Genomic DNA, 16,799 nt, shown 5'->3' with positions numbered 1-16,799 from the left:
AACTGAGATGAGTTCTTGGGACATAGTTTTTTAGGCACTGCCTAGGAAGGAATAATAGAGAACAGAAAAAGGGAGACTTGGAATCAGGGACAAACTTGTCAGTTTATATAATTCAAGTCTCTAGAGCAAGCAATTGGTGCTTGATTCTGACAAGAGTCTGAAAAGCTGGGATATTTATCCAAAGTCTCCCTCCACTATTAGTTGATGTTTATCACTGGGAGCATTGATTCCCTTATATTCTGGTTGCATTTGTCTAGTTGACTGGGCCCAAGAGGCTTTGGGTAAGTACCAAAGGCAGAAAGTGAAAAGACATATGTCACTGTGGAGGTTGAACACTGTCACAATGAGTCCAAGCTTGCCACTGTCCAGGAAGCAGTAACCAAAGGAAGAGGTAAGCAGAATGGATAAAATGCTGGACATCAGAACTTTTACTGTAGCCCCTTATTTGCACTACTTAGATCCATTTGTTCCACATATTATGTTCTCTCTCTTTATGACTCTTCAAGGTTTTGACAGCCTGCAATCTACAAATATGATTTAATAAATAGCATTGTAGATATTCAGCATTTTAGTCCTCCCCTACTCCTTCTAGATGTATCTCATCTACTAACAGCAATTCAGATGATACAGGGGATGTAAAATGGAGCACTGTGTTAGTCAGTTAACCAGAACCAACAGGAGAGATCTGTAAATGTAAGATTTAAAAAGGTGTCTAATGCAACCATGGGAATGGAAAAGTCCAAAATCCAAAGGGCAGGCTGTGAAACTGGCAGCTCTGATTAACGGTCTGGATGAGATCCACAAGAGAGGCTCTCTGGCTGAAGAAGCAGTGAGTCTTTCTTCTTCCTTAAAAGCCTTCAACGAATTGGATTATCTCATTTTGGGAGACATGCCTTAGTAGATTGCAGATGTAATCAGCCACAGATGCAATCAACTGACTGATGACTTAATCAACCAGCCATGAAATATCTTTACAGCAGTAGTCAGGCCAGTGCTTGCCTGACCAGATAACTGGGCATACTCATTTGACCAAGTTGACACCAGAACCTAACCATCACAGGCACCTAGTCCTTCATCTCTGGCAATACCTTTGCCAAGTTGTGCATACTGCGTTTTCTGGGTTCTTTGCAATTACTGGGCATGATAGCACTGAAAGATACCATTCTGAGCTCTCTGAGTTTCAGTCAATCTCCTCCTTATTTGTATTAGGTATCAGCAACCACTGATAATTAGAATATATCCCACTGACCAGCATAGTGACTCCCTTGCCTATTGTTCTTCCACCAAGAGAATTTCAAATAGAAGCAGCCATAGCTTCAGTTCAGTAGAACCCATTTTCGGTTCCTTTGGTGGAAGCATCCTCCCCCATCTTGGTAACCATGATTTAACCAGCAGGCAACAATGTCACAGAATTAGCAAGAACAAATTTTGTTGATGCATCACTGGATATTATGGGGAGTAGAATCAAACTTACTCCCACCACTTGGTTGCCAAATTGTTGTATTTTGGCTATTAGGGTGGCTCCCTTTTTGGTTATACTAACTATGCATAACACATTCCCACGCTGTTGAGGATAAAGCCCAGAATTTCAGTGTATCATTCCTAATCTAATGTCATTGCTTACCATTGTGTTTTCTGGAGTCTCCCTCCCTATTCTCACTCCTTAAGATATTTTGCAATGTCAGGAGAAATTTTTATCATACTTGGAGGTGCTGCTACTGTTATCTAGTGGGTAGAATTCAAGGGTACTTCTAAACATAATACAATGAGCAGGATACTTCCCATAACATAGCATTATCCAGTTCAAAATGTCGATATTGCTGAGGTTCAAAAATATTGGCTAGCTTGTTTCTCTTTTGTAGCAAGTTTTATTGAAATCTATTCTTATGCCATATAACCCATTCAAAGTATACAAACAATGGCTCACGGTATCATCTCATAGTTGTATAATAATCACCACAATCAGTTTGGGAGGGTATCCATTGCTCACAAAAGATAAATAAAAAATAAACATTAAAAAAAAACAAACACCCCATATCCCCTATACCCCCTATTGTTGACCCTGGTATTGATATGAAACATTTGTTACTACTGATGAAAGAAATTAAGATATTACTGTTAACTCCAGTCCATAGTTTGCAGTAAGTATATTTTTCCCATATGCCACTCTAGTATTAACTCTGTGAAAGTGTTTGTACATTTGTTCTGGTTCATGAAAGAACTTATTTATATTTGTAGTGTAAATCACAGATATCATCCACCACAAGGTTCACTTCCTTATACATTTCCATATTTTAACCTATAGCTTTCCTTCTGGTGACATATACAACTCTAGACAACCCCTTTCAGTCACATTCACAGACAGTTCAGCACTATTACTAATCCTACTAAAACATGATACTGTCACCTCTATCCATTTTCAAATGTTTAAGTTCAACTTAGTTAAAAAATTCTGTACCTATTAAGCAACCACTCCCCAATCTCTAGCCTTATTCTATCTCTTGGTAACCTATATTCTAGATATTATGACTATGAGTTTAGATAGTATAATTAGTTCAAATCAGTGAGACCATACAGTATTTGTTCTTTTGTGTCTGGCTAATTTCACTAAGCACTACATCCTCAGGATTCATCCATTTTGTTGCATGCTTTAGAACCTCATTCCCTGTTACTTCTGAGTAATATACCATATTCTATATATACCACCTTTTTATCCATCCATCTGTCGATGGACACTTTTGGTTGTTTCTGGAAACTGTGAATAATGTTGCTATGGATTTTCATGTGTAAGTATCAGCTCACATCCCTGCTTTTAGATCTTCTGGGCATATACTGAGTAGTGGGATTATTGGGTCATATGGGAACTTTATATTTACTTTTCTAAGGGCCTTGGTTATCTTTTTTTTTTCAGCATGAGCAGGCTCTGGGAATCAAACCTGGGTCTCCAGTGTGGCAGGTAAGAATTCTGCCACTGAACCACCATTGCATCGCTCTTGGTTAGTTTTTAGAGGTGCATTCAGAAAACATTCTATCAAGTAGACTGCTTCCAGGGGATGCAGTACAAGATAGGTCCAGTGAATGCTGTCATCATGTACTCAGTGCTTCGTTGCCTTTAGCTCGGACCCATAATAGTAAATCAGGCCTTTTATAATTATGAGGACACTGACACAGGCAGAGGATCTGAAGGAAAAAAGCCAAACCCTAACCAGAGAAAACTGTCTTGGAGGGGACAACTCTTTGCAACCTCCAGAATGAAAGAATTTTGATATAATCAATTTGCCACCAGTTACTAGTTTTTGTTACAGAATGGTGCCAATTGAGTGCTTAGCATTGGTTCTTCTGTTGGAAAAATAGAAAAAAAAGAGCAGTAGTGACTTTATCAGCCTTGGCAAGAGAATGACCATATTTTGTGGCTCATCACAGCTTCCAGCTCTACCACTTTCTTTGTTGGCAGTTTGTGGAAGCACTGAGGTGAATGAGGACAGATTTAAGAGTTACTAGAAGACTCATTCTTTATACCTGACTGTTGTATGCCTCTTCTTTCAAGCATACTTTCTGAAGGGAATTGCTTTGAAAAACAAAAATCTGCATCCTTTGTGCTCATTCTCATTGGTCCATCCAAATGTCTCCTCATCAAACATCCTTTTCTTCTGATTTTCCTATCTTGTTCCTTTTTCAGCAAAGCATTCAGTGTTCTGAGTAATGCTCATTCTTTATAATTGCCACGTGTTTCTATCATATTCTAAAAAACTGACTCACTTTAATTCCTAATCCTTATATTGTGATTTCTTTGAAAAGTCACTTACTATCCAGTCAATGCTGTTACTCTCTTGTTCCTTGAAGCCTTAAAGACCTCTTGTCTTTCTTCTAAGTGACAGGATAATAATACTTTAGCAAGTTGGAACACTTGCAAAGATGAATTTTCTTTTTCACTCAATATTTATTAATGGAGACTTATTGACTTATAGGATTAATTCCCAAAGAGTAGCTTATGATCTCTATTATATGAGGATAAATTGCGCTAGTGCTCAAAATAAAAAACAAACATCTGTGTTTTCTTTTTTTCAGAAAATGAATTACATGGAGAGGGACTGATTTCTCTTAAGACACACAGTAAATCACTTATTTGATATATTTTCAATGCAGAATCTATTTCATATTAAATAAGACCAGAGCATCTTGTGGTAAGTGTGTTTAAGATGATAATGGGTCCTGCTATAATAATAATAATAATCACTCATAGCTTATAAGTTAAGTGAATTCTGTGTTCATTTATATTTTGTGAGTGGCTTGTTCAGTCCTGAAGACTTTCCTCAAAGCAGCTTTCATCTCCTTGTTCCTAAGGCTATAAATTAGATGATTACAGAATGGGGTTACCACAGAATAAAACAAGGTGACAATTTTTTGTATTTTTGCTGGGTGTCCTGAACCAGGGCTAACATATGTCACAGAAACAGAGCCAAAAAACAGGACCACCACAGTTAGATGAGAAGCACAAGTGGAGAAAGCCTTGCGTTTGCTTGCAGCTGAGGGCATCTGTAGCACAGTCAGAATCACCAGAGCATAGGAGCAAAGGATGAAAAGGAAAGTGCCAATCATGAAGATAACATTGAAAGTAGAGTAAATAAACTGTGTTGTGGTGTCTACAGAACAGGACAGCGTCATCAAAGGTACAGGATCACATATGAAATGATTGGTGATGTTTGGGCCACAATAAGGCAACTGTGAAATGAGTAAGACAGGGCCTAGGAAGAGAATGAACCCACCTGACCAAGCGAAGATGATGAGGCCAGTGTAGAGCTCTTTAGTCATGATGCGTGGATAATGCAGGGGATGGCAAATGGCCAGGCACCTGTCAAAGGCCATGATGCAAAGGTAGAAGCCCTCATCACACCCAAAAAAGAAGAAATAGAACTGTGTGAAACAACCCACAAAGGAGATGGACTTGCTTGTGGAGAGGAAGTTGGCCAACATGTTTTGGACAGTCGTGGAGACATAACATATCTCCAGGAAAGAGAAATTCCCCAGGAGGATATACATGGGGGTGTGAAGGCACCGGTCCCACCGCACAGCACAGGCTATGGCTGCATTTCCCATCAGAGTCAGAGTGTAGGTTACTGAGAAGAGTCCGAAGAAGAGGAGATGCATTTCTCGGCTTGAGGGAAAGCCCAGGAGGATAAAGTAGCTAACAGAGTTAGCAGGTTCTCTTCCGGATGCATTCATTAGCCTGGAAATAATGGAGATAGCACCAGTTATCAATGTTTAATGAAGAATATTTTTTTTACCTGGAAACACCAAATTTCTTTAGCATTTATTTGAGAAAGTAATAAATAATAAGGAGTCTGCTAAAGTAAAAAAAAGTGTGATTTCACAACTCATCCCTGAAGAATGTTTCATTTTAATAGGGTGCACACAATAACAGAAGACAATAATGTGATTTGGGGCAAACATTGAATAAGTTCAGGATATTGGATTACACATAAGAAGTTCAAATGTTTGCATTTAATGCCACTTAATCTCTGATTCTGTATTTCTTCATCTATTTACCAAATAGGATATTTATGAACAAATTGGTGCATGCAAACGTTCTTTCTAAAGAATTATATAAAGCCAATTTAGTAGGTTCTCTTCTGGATGCATTCATTAGCCTGGAAATAATGTAGATAGCAAGAGTTATCGATGTTAATGAAATACATTGTTTTTACCTGGAAATAACAAATTTATTTAGTATTTATTTGAAAAAGGTGTAAACAATGTGGTTTCTGCTAAAGCAGCAAAGTATGATTTCACAACTTTCTGTTGAAGAGTACTGTTTCATTATAATAAGATGCAAATAAATAATAAAGAAAGAGAACATGACTTGGGACAAGCATTAAATAATGCTCATGGCATTGGATTATACATAAATGGTTCAAATGTTGTCATTTTGATATCTCTTAACATCTATCTGTGCATATATTCATCTTTTGTTTACCATACAGGGGTTTTATAAAAGTTCAACATATGTGAATGTTCTTCCTAAAGAATTGTGTAAAGCTTATATTCTTGTTAGTCAAAATGGTAAAAAAAAAAAAAAGAAAGGGGGAGGGCAAGTCACATTAAGATATTTCTTAAGGCTCTGTCTTGTTGTGGTACAGAGCTCAGACAATGTTCCTCTTTGTTCCTACAGTGGTATAAAATGTTGATAAAAGGGGTCTTTCTGGTTCCAGGATATATGTCTTCTATAGGACCTTAACCTGAACACATATTGTTATAGAGAAAATGTTTCCTCTTTATCAAGCTAGCTGGATTCAGCTCTATCACATGGTTTAAAGCTTTCGTTCACTTTTATATAAATGTATGAACTAGAGCAACTGACCTTAGAGCCACCATTCCAGTGACTGAACTGCTGAAGGTGGATATACTTTACCAATTTCACTGAAAAAATGTCCTAAAGTAGATAAAAGTTTTTATTTGTGTGTACATTTATATATTTTTTTCCTCAGAGTGTGTTCTATGGAATTTTTCTCTCTTTTATATCATGTGAAAGGCACCTTAAAAATACCCATCCTATGCATTTTTCTATTGGAACAACCTTGAAACATGGAATATCTTGCTCCACTCACTCCTCGAACTTCCTCCAAGTTTATTTCTTTCTCTTTAGTTTTTTATTGTTGAATCATAGTTAATTTTTGTGCATCTCATCCTTTAAAACTCAATCCTTGGCTACTACATTTGGCCCCTAAAGTGAAAAGACTGCTATTTCATGTTCTCATTGCCTACAGGGCTATGTAGATTGTGTTTGTCATGTCTGCATGCAAGTTGTTGTTTCAGGCTATTTGCTACCCATATTGATCACATCATAGAAGCTGGCATGGAGTCTCAGCACCATCCTTTTTCAGATTATTAGAGGTTTTCATTTGTTGGTTTTTTTCCTGTTGGAGAAATATTTTACCTTGATCATCTGTGATTGTGTAGAACAATTCATAAAATGCTTAGAATTTTTTCAGCTGTGATTGTGTTGCCTGGTCTGGACACAGGAAACTATTATGGTAGCAAATCTTGTCATTCCAAAACAATTCTAGAAATACCAAACAAAGTATCTTCAAGTTGAGAATATTTAAATTGCACTTATGTAGAGATATTTAGTACAAAATTATTCATAAGTGAGGAGAGGTAAATAAGAATATGAATGGTAATGTAAGATATAATTAATATTAACATTTCAAAATTAATGATACCTGTGGGATATTTGCAAATTATTCTGCTAAATTCTTTATTGAAAAAATGTTCAGTTGTGCAGGTCTTAGTGGTTATATAATTTCTCTGTAACTGGTTTGCTGGATTTTTAAACTAATTTTTTGTCCTCTATACTCTGACCTGTCCTAGTTCCTCATGTCCTGTTCTCAGCTATCACACTTCGTTATCTTCCCTGAGAGTGGGACCCTAATCAAGGTATATCAAATCAATATTAATACCACATTGTTTGCATCTCTTGTTAAAGCATTTCTAGGGAATGCTAACTGTATAAAGTTACTGTTCAAGGGAGAGCCCATAATTTCAACAAATAAAAAGAACACATGTGAATGGTTTTGTCATTGAAGGAAGAGTTATTTTACATCAAGCCAAAGCACATTATGCTAGTGAAAATGAGAGGAAGATATTGGTTGGGAAGAAGAGATATCAGTGGATTCAGCAGTTTGCCTTGTTTTCTCTATTGAAGAAGTAAAGTAAATCTTCATATTGATATTTTACCATCAATTTATCAGTTACACATTTCACATGAAATCCTCAATCTTTTTTGTAAGCATTACTCAATAATATTTTAAAAGGATAAGGACTAAATGAAAATATTTCCCAAGACTCATGTAAAAGAGTAGAATGCATTTAAGATTCACTACATGCACTTTCTTCTAATCAAATATTGATATTGTCAGAGTATGGAGAAAGCACTTGCCCATAAATCCGTTTATGCAGGAAACCCAGCATTTGTTGTAATATGATATGCAGCTTTAACTCATTCCTTGGAAAAGTGCTGAGAAGATCAGTCAGAGAAGGGAAATAACATACTACCACACAGGATGAGAAACATGAGCAGGGTTTTCGAAGAATTGAATGAACAAGTTTATAACATGCCATGAGTTGTAAAGAGTGAATCATAAAAGATATTTTCCCTTCAGATTCAAAATTCATTTTTATAGTCAAGATGAAAACCCTGATGAAAGTTATTGTACATATCTATTTCTTTACCTCGGGGCCTTTAGAGATTTGGGACTCTCTCCCCTGATAGTTTAAAAAGAATTTGTTCATCACATGAGATCCTTTTTTTGAATTTTAGTCATTTATGATGAAATCCCAAGCCTTGCGATTCCCTGAGGAAAAGTGCACTTGTGGAACTGTGTATTTACTTTCTCTTGTGCTTCTAGTAACCTGGCATTGGCAAAGGTTTTTAGGGAATAATTAAATAGTAATAGACCTTGTCCTTATTGTTACAAAAGGAAGATCTTCTCTTAGATTCTGTTTCATTTTTAAAATTAATATGCTTTTTTTCCACCAAGTCTCAGATTTGTGGTTTAGAGATGTGTGAGTTGTACTTTTTTTGAACACTACTCAAAAAATGGCATTTTAAATGCTACAGTGATGTAGGTTTATTCAACAAACATTCATTGAGTGCTTACTGGACACTGGGGATAATGTAAACAAAACAAAAAATTCCTGCTGAAGTCAATTTAATTTAATTGGAGAGGCAATAGAACACACTAAAGAAAATCAAATCAAAAATATAATTTATTTATCCATCTGAGAAAAATGAAGCAAGGGATGGAATGGGGCATCGAATTTGAGTGCAAGCCCTGTAATTATAAATACGGTATTAAGGAAAGGCTAACAGAGATGTGAACATTTAAGTGAAGACTTGAAAAAGTGAAGGAACAAGCTGTGAGTGTACTGAGAGGGTATTACTTTAGGCAGATCAGCTAATGCTAGGAACCAGAGTATGCTTGATGTGTTGGGTGAAGAGTGAGGAGGCTTGTGTGCTGGAACTGGGTAGACTGGGGTAATGGACATGGTTCTGTTATCTCCCAGTCCTGTTATCTCCATTTCTTCTTTGCATACTTTGGAAGTTCATTGTAGTTTTCAACTTATATTCTGGATTTTGGAAGTTTTCCAGATTTCAATCTTAATCAGTTCTCCCATGTAATCTCTTAGAATTTAATCAGCATCTGCACAAATCTTCCTCCAAAATAGTTTTGAATTTTTTGATTACAGTCAGATAGAATCTCTGAAAAGTTAATTCTCAGTTATATTTTGAATCTCAGATATATCCAATGATATACTGTAATGTTCTGTTTAATTTAAGTGCTTTATTTTTAAATTCCTAAAACACAAAAGTTTCCTGTTTCTACTGATGGGAGGCATAGTGAAAGCAAGAGAACAACTCCTCTCAAGGGCTTTTTTCATGAATCTGTATTAGATAGTTCTGTATTTTGCCCTGTCTTGGATGCCTATTTACTGCTTGTGATACAATAAATCTTTAATAAACAAATGCATTGTAGTTCACTTTTCTGGTGTCTTTCCTTCTATCACATAGTATTGCTCTCAAAGGTACTCCTTTTAATACATCCAACATGTTAATCTATATTTTAAAGTCTGCTTCCTGGGGAAGCCAACTCATGTCCTGGTCTTTGAAAGCTAATGTGGGAGACTTTGGAGCTGGCTGCAGGAAGCACATACCTCAAACATGCAGTGGATCCCAAATGAACTGTAGCTAGTGCCTGTCAGCTAACTGATTTCCTCACAGCAGATAAGGAAGTTATTTCTTGAAGAGAGTTTGAATGTCACACCTCACGGTTGTCATAATCGTCACATTTCTTTAGTCTCTTGTGGTCTGGACCAGTTCTCCAGTCACTCCTTTACTTTCCTAACTTTGACATTTGGGAAGGTTACAGACCAGTTAATTTGTATGCTGTTCTTCAATTTGAATTTCTTTGCTATATGTTAAGATTGGATTTAGACTATGTGTCTCTGGCAGATAGAGCAGGATAGTGAAGTTGCATTCTTCTATTGCATTCTATGAGATGGCACATGATTAAATTCATCCTATTTCTCGTAATTTTCACTTGATCACTTTAGTAACATGATGCCTACCATACTACTCCACTATAAAATTAATCTTTTCTCCTTTACTTTTAGAAGATTGCTAAACATACATACATACAACATACAATATACATTAAAACTATGTAAATATCTTGTTTCTCATTAAAAGTTCATTTCTTTATTTATATCCATATGGACTCATATTTCCCTATTTTTTTGACTCCTGTAAATCTGTTGTCTTCACTAAGTTGATGCTGAAATTGACCTGCTTTACCTGGTAAGAGTCCATTCACCATTGCTTTTCTGTATTTTTGATATGCCCCCATAAATCTTTAAGCAGCTTTTTGTTTTTTAGTAGAAAAGATATGTTCTGACTTAGGTTGTACTTTTTGTAATCCAGACCTCAAGGCAGCCTTTTCCCTAGAGTTCTCCTTCCTTGTATTAGAACATTTTAGGTGTGATAATTACTATTGGGCTATCACTGTTTCTAGGATCTCATTGTTCATAGGTTATTGAGACATCACTGCCTCCTCCCAGAAATAGATTCATTTCTAAATTTTCCCTATATGTTGAAAACCCTGAATTCATACTGATACATTCAATTCTGTTTCAACACTTTGGGTTTATTCTAATTGTCACCCTTTCTGTATTTGTTACTCTTTTTTGGCAGTGACAAACCAAACTTCCATTATCCTTAGCTCATTAACCTATTAGATAAATCCCCCCATACAGAAGCAGTATTCAATTTTTGTCAGCATATCTTCCCTGAACAGAGTCTCCTTGTCCTGCTTACCTGATACCCCACATCAGGCTGCTCTCACACTTGTAAAATTCCCTAACCTCTATCTGTTTCTAAAACTGCAAGCCTGTTTGCCCCTCTCTCTCACCTTACTTATCACATCTTGGCTCTGATATTCCCCTCTAGGTTACCACAGGTTAATTCTCCATCATAGATACCTACCTTTTTCTTCCAGCCCTGATGGCTTTGTTGTTGAATAATTAGGGGAAGGAAAGAAGAATATGATATGAAAATAGAAGAGAAAAAATCTACCTTCTTTTGAACAGGAGTTAATATTGCACTTATCCTGTGAAGTTGGAATGAGATCCAAGAATCTCTTTCACCACTTTAAATGACAAGATTCTGGATTAATGCCTGCTTACATAAGGATATGAGACTTTTGCAAAGAAGTTGAATATATTTCCCATATGGGAAAAATGTGTTTAGTCATGCTTTGCAGGTGGACAATGTTAAATATATCCAAAGATGGTCCAAAGAATATCTCCAAAGCACATGCTTTTTTGTAATGTGACCTTGCCATTTTCCCATCAAGTTGTGGGATCCACCTCCCTTCTGTTTTAGTATGGGCTAGTTCTGATCCTTATTGATCAATAGTACGTGATGAAAGTGAGGCTGAGTGACTTCCTCCAATGCCTGTTGGGTCATGCAGAGTAGGACATGTTGCTACAGGTGACAGCATCACCTGAGCGTCTGGTCAGCAGCCAGCACTGACTCACATCCATTTAAGTGAGCTTTCTTGGTAAAGCTTCAGTGCACTGAAGCCTCCAGATGACCACAGTCTGATGCCACACCTTGTAGAACAAAAGAACTGCCCAACTGATTTGGTATAACCACAGATAAGTGAGAAATAATAGTTATGCTTATTTTAAATCACTATGTTTTGGGTGGTTAATAACACAGTTGTAGATATTCAAAATATATGCGACCCTGGAGCTTGGAATGCGAACATCTGAGTGGAATTTGTTGATGCTGTGAATCATGACTATTTGGTCATTCAGCCTTTCTCCTCAGGAGGTGAAACTTGTCCTCCATTGTCTGAGAATACTATTCGTCCTCAACATCTCCTGATTCGAAGAGCAGATGTGTTTCTCTTAGAGAGTTGCTTCATTCATTTCTCGTTGTTCTGCGTTTATCATATGGAAGGGTCATTCTATTTTTGCATGAGAACACTGTGTAATCCACCTGGAATTATAAGTTTATTTTAAGCTTTACCAGAAGAAAGATTTTTAAATCTTAATTTCTAATGTTTCATCTCTGATTCATCCAAAGCTCATTGAATTCCATCATTCTATCATCTGAAAATAGGAGCAAATAAACAGGTGCAGACTAAGGTACTCTGACAAGATTTTTAAGTAAATGTTTCATAGATATTCCCTTGCAGGACCCAGAGAACAGATATGTGGGTTTTGTAAAATAATTATACATTATTGCCTATAACACTTTGTCTATAATTTAAAATATTTATAGATCAAGCAATAAGATTTATGGTCCTTTTTTGTACTAATACTTGCAAAAAGTGAACATTGAGTCAGGACAGTTAAGAAACTCCAAAATTTATGTACTTATACTTTCCAAAAACAATCTTGATTTCCGAGGGTTGGGAGTCGTGCTACAGCACTGATACAAGTTCGTGCTCATAAAAGGTACTCATTAATTCTTACATAAAAGTGATTATTATGTAAATCTATCTGGCTATTTTTGTCCTTTAGGGCACTGCCACAGGAGCAGCAGGACCAATCACATTGTATCACTCAATTCACCAGCCTGTTCTACTGTTCTAGTTTGCTAGCTGCCAGAATGCAACACACTAGAGACAGATTGGATTTTAATAAAAGGGGACTTATTTTGTTAGTTCTTCAGAGGAAAGGCAGCTAACTTTCATCTGAGGTTCTTTCTTATATGGGAAGGCACAGGGTGATCTCTGCTGGCCTTCTCTCCAGGCCTCTGTGTTCAAACAACTTTACCCAGGGTGATTTCTTTCTGCATCTCCAAAGGCCTGGGCTGAGCTGCTTGTGCTGTGATGAGGTATGCTGAGCTGCTTAGGCTGTGCTATGATGAGCGCTCTCATTTAAGTACCAGCCAATTAAATCAAACATCATTCACTGCAGCAGGCACACCTCCTAGCTGACTGAAGATGTAATCAGGAACAGATGAGGTTCACATACCATTGGCTCATGTCCATAGCAATAGAACTAGGAACCTTCACCTAGCCAAGTTGACAACTGAATCTAACTACAACATTTCCACCCCTTGTCAACTCGGCAACTACATACATCACCTTAAACAATATTAAGGTGCAAAAAATTCTCTTCTGACTGTGGACCTATGAATCTCAAAACAAGTTATCTGGTGTCAATATGCAAAGGAGGACATTCACAGGATACAGCTTTTCATTTCCATAAGGAGAAATTGGAAAGATCACAAGAGTTGCAAGACCCAAACAGTTCTGAAAACCTGCAGGGCAAACTCCATTGGATTTCAGTGTCTGAAAGTCATTTATCCTTCAGCTTTAGAAAGTGGTAGTCCCACCATTTCCAAGGGCCTATGCAGTGGCCTGCCTCTTTCTGAATCAATCTCAGGGGACATTGAGGAGACCACCTTTTTCTCGGCTCCACTCTCTCCAGGCATCGGGGCCACACCTGGAGTCTGCTATTTCCAGTGAACATTATACTCATCACCATTTGGACTTATTTCATATGCAATTTTGTCACTTCCTAAATTTTATTTTAGAGTTGGTCTCTTGGTACAGTATAACTTGATTAAGAGAAGTTGGATTAACTTCTCATTAGTAGTGTTGGATTTTTGGATTCTCCAGATACAAGATTAATTAAGCTTAGCCTTTAGGATCTCTCAATCTATTTATTCAGTCATTGTATAGGACAGAAGTCTAGGAAGTCTTTTATGGCAAAAACACTTACCAAGAGCAGAATTTTATAACCAATTATTTTTAGCTAATTAAGTAAATACACTGTCCTCCCATGCTGATGGTGATGCTTCTGAATTTTCCTTCTTCAGTTAAGCTCTTTGTGATTCCCTTCAGGACCATACTCATTATTCTCCAATTTTGTGCACATTGGCCCAGAGCCACAAGGAGGTAGGATAAGCCTCATCATGTACCTGAAACTCACTGAAGCCTTGGGTTTGAATGTAGCACATTCTCTCTGCCCATGCTCCAAAAATCAATATTGGAAATTAAATTTAGAGCATATATTGATAGTGATGCTCTAAGGAGTAACTAGTTTTCTTCTACCTTTTCTGCTCTACCTAAGCACCTAATTCAGGGACATTACAATTTTTTGCACTTTGGAAAAGCCCCTGTGGTATGTAGGGATTTGTATTTCATTTCAAAATATTTTGACATTCAACTCAACGATTATCATGTGGAAAACATCTGTTGTTTCTCCACCATCTTGGTGGTTATCTAGCTAATTTAATATAGATTTCTTGGTATTAAAATAGTCTATATACTTGTAAATCTCTCCAAACCCCTTTGCATTTAGTCTAAACTGAAATGTACCTCAGAAATCATCCTCCATGAAACCACATCACTCCAGGAAGCTGTTGGGAAGTCACCATTTCTGAACAAGTTGTTTCCCCCACAGGTTTTGCATACATTTCTCCACCAGGTTTAGGTTCTGTCTGTTTTTACTGTTACTCTTCAATTCTTCCTTCAGTTTTCTCTCTTCTCTTTTCTTTCTCTTTTACCCTTCTCTGTGTTCTCTTCCAACAATTGCCATGGCAACCAAGCTTCTGTGACATCTCCAGTGAGCTCATTGTCTGACTTCTGCTCCATGTGAGTTTAGTAGATAGCTGGCCTCAGGCAGTGAATCCCTGGGAGTGGTCCAAGTCCACAAGCCTGAATTTTCCAGGAGAATAGTAACCTCAGTCACTGTAAGGTAAGACAAGTTATTTTAGTGTGAAAGAACAAACAAACAGAAAAAACCCTTCTTTCTGATCAAAAAAAGATTAGCTAATGTAAACAATGATTATAGTTAATAGGACAATTATAATATACTTTTGTCAGTTGTAACAAACACACGACACTAATGCAAGATTATAGGACAATCACGCATGATTCCCCATATACCACCCAACCGCCAATCCTTGCATTGGTGTGGAAAATTTGTTACAGTTGATGATAACAGTTTTTTTAATTGTTATTTTTTAATCATAGTTATATTTGTTAAAATTGATGAAATATTATTAAAGTAGTACTATAACTATTATCCATAGCTTATTTAGAGGTATTTTCCCCCATATTCCCAACCTATTATTATTACAGTTTTCTTCATGCATGTATTTATTTTATTACTCCTCTAGTCGTATACTGGAGAAATGGTGTGTCAGTCACAAGGTTTTTATCATCATAGGGTTATGCAATAACTACTATATAGTTTTACCATCATTGCCAAGTTCAAGTCTGCTGGATTACAGTTAAACAGTTTTAGGTATAGTATTCTGGCTATTATAATGAACCACAAACTAAAGGGAAACATCTATATAATTAGTGGTCCTAATCATTTGTGAAATCCTAGTTTCTCAGTACACCTCCAGCCTCCCATCATCATTCCCTCAATCTTCAGGGATATCTGGGCAATGACCATTTTAATTTCCTCATGTTGGAAGGGGAGGTTGATATTATGGGATAGAGGAATGAAACTGGTTTATGTTCTTGGAGAATCTGGTACCTCTGGGTTTCAGAGTTTATCTGGCACAGGAACAATCTGGAGGCCTTAGATTTCTGAAAAAATAAACTTACTAAGTAAAACTTTTATTAGGTCTTGGAAAGAGCCCATGGTATTCTTTAGGGGTTTTAGGAATACTGTTGCTTGGGGCTTGGCATACTGTAGCAATTTATAATATCTTCTTGAAGTTTGCATAAGAATAAGTTCCAGAATGACCTCTTGAGTCTATTTGAAATCTCTTAGCCACTATAACTTTATTTTGTTACTTTTCTTTTCCCGTTTTTTGGTGAAGAAGGCATTCTCAATCCCATGATGCAAGGACTAGGCTCATCCCTGGGAGTCATGTCCCACATTGTCAGGGAGACTTATATGCCTGGGAGTCATGTCTTGTGTGTGGGAGCGTTAGTGATTGTATTTACAGAGTTGGCTGAGAGAGAGTAACAAAAGAGGTTCTCTGGGGGTGACTCAAGCATAGTTATAAGTAGGCTTAGCTTCACCATTGAAGAAATAAATTTCATAAAGGCAAATCTCAAGACTCATGGCTTGGCTTGAGAGAATATCAGGAATTCCCTATGTGGGAAAATTTAATAGTTCCACATTTTTCACCAGTCACTCGAAGGGTCTTTGCAAATACATTGTAATTTTATGCCCCAAATACTCTAGTATGTATTAGGGTATTACATTAGGCAGTATAAAATAACAAAGTCCTCTAGGTTCCATGTAATTAGGTTGTTTAAATAAACTGACAAGACAGCTTAAATTAGATAATTTGCTATGAAAATGTAAATTTTGTACCAAATAAACAGCTTTTCTTTTGGCCTCACACCAAAGTTAATGTTTTAATATACAGAAAAAATATCATCCTTTACCCTTATTCTAATTTACTTTAGTTCTAACCATGTCCGTTTCATTTATATCTCTAATTAAGTCTGTCTTTTTTTCAGCTTCTTTAACAGTGTCTGTATGGAGTAATTCTAACTTTCAAAGCTGCAGCACTCTAACTCAGAGACTCATGTTTCACACAGAGACCTAAAGTTCCAGAGAACTACCTTGTTATACACAAAGAGCATAGCATCTCAAAATTTAGAAATGACAATTAAAACTCAGGAATAAATGCGACTGTTGTAAGAGCATCCAATCTAGGAACTTTTCCAATGAGCCTTATCAAATATTTTGTATTGCTTAATCATCAATTGCTCAATCTCTGCCCACTTTGTATCCTGCAATAATCAGTGCTG

At 36.7% G+C, this 16,799-nt stretch overlaps 1 long non-coding RNA gene across 7 annotated transcripts in view; it reads left to right on the top strand.

The window, feature by feature from the left end:
- Positions 1-16,799, top strand: part of LOC143655851 (uncharacterized) — a 22,480-nt gene extending 5,681 nt beyond the window's left edge. For 5 of the 7 annotated variants that reach the window (XR_013162307.1, XR_013162305.1, XR_013162301.1 and 2 more), the window contains exons 4-5: positions 258-391; positions 2,912-2,956. This is a non-coding gene — a long non-coding RNA (uncharacterized LOC143655851). Of the gene's footprint in view, positions 1-257; positions 392-2,911; positions 2,957-4,068; positions 4,185-16,505 lie in introns of those variants that run through there. The other 2 variants (XR_013162303.1, XR_013162304.1) reach the window with 2 other exon arrangements.

Source organism: Tamandua tetradactyla, chromosome 14 (genome assembly GCF_023851605.1).
Source record: "Tamandua tetradactyla isolate mTamTet1 chromosome 14, mTamTet1.pri, whole genome shotgun sequence".
NCBI classification, from domain to species: Eukaryota; Metazoa; Chordata; class Mammalia; order Pilosa; family Myrmecophagidae; genus Tamandua; species Tamandua tetradactyla.
This window is presented reverse-complemented; position numbering and strand designations above follow the sequence as displayed.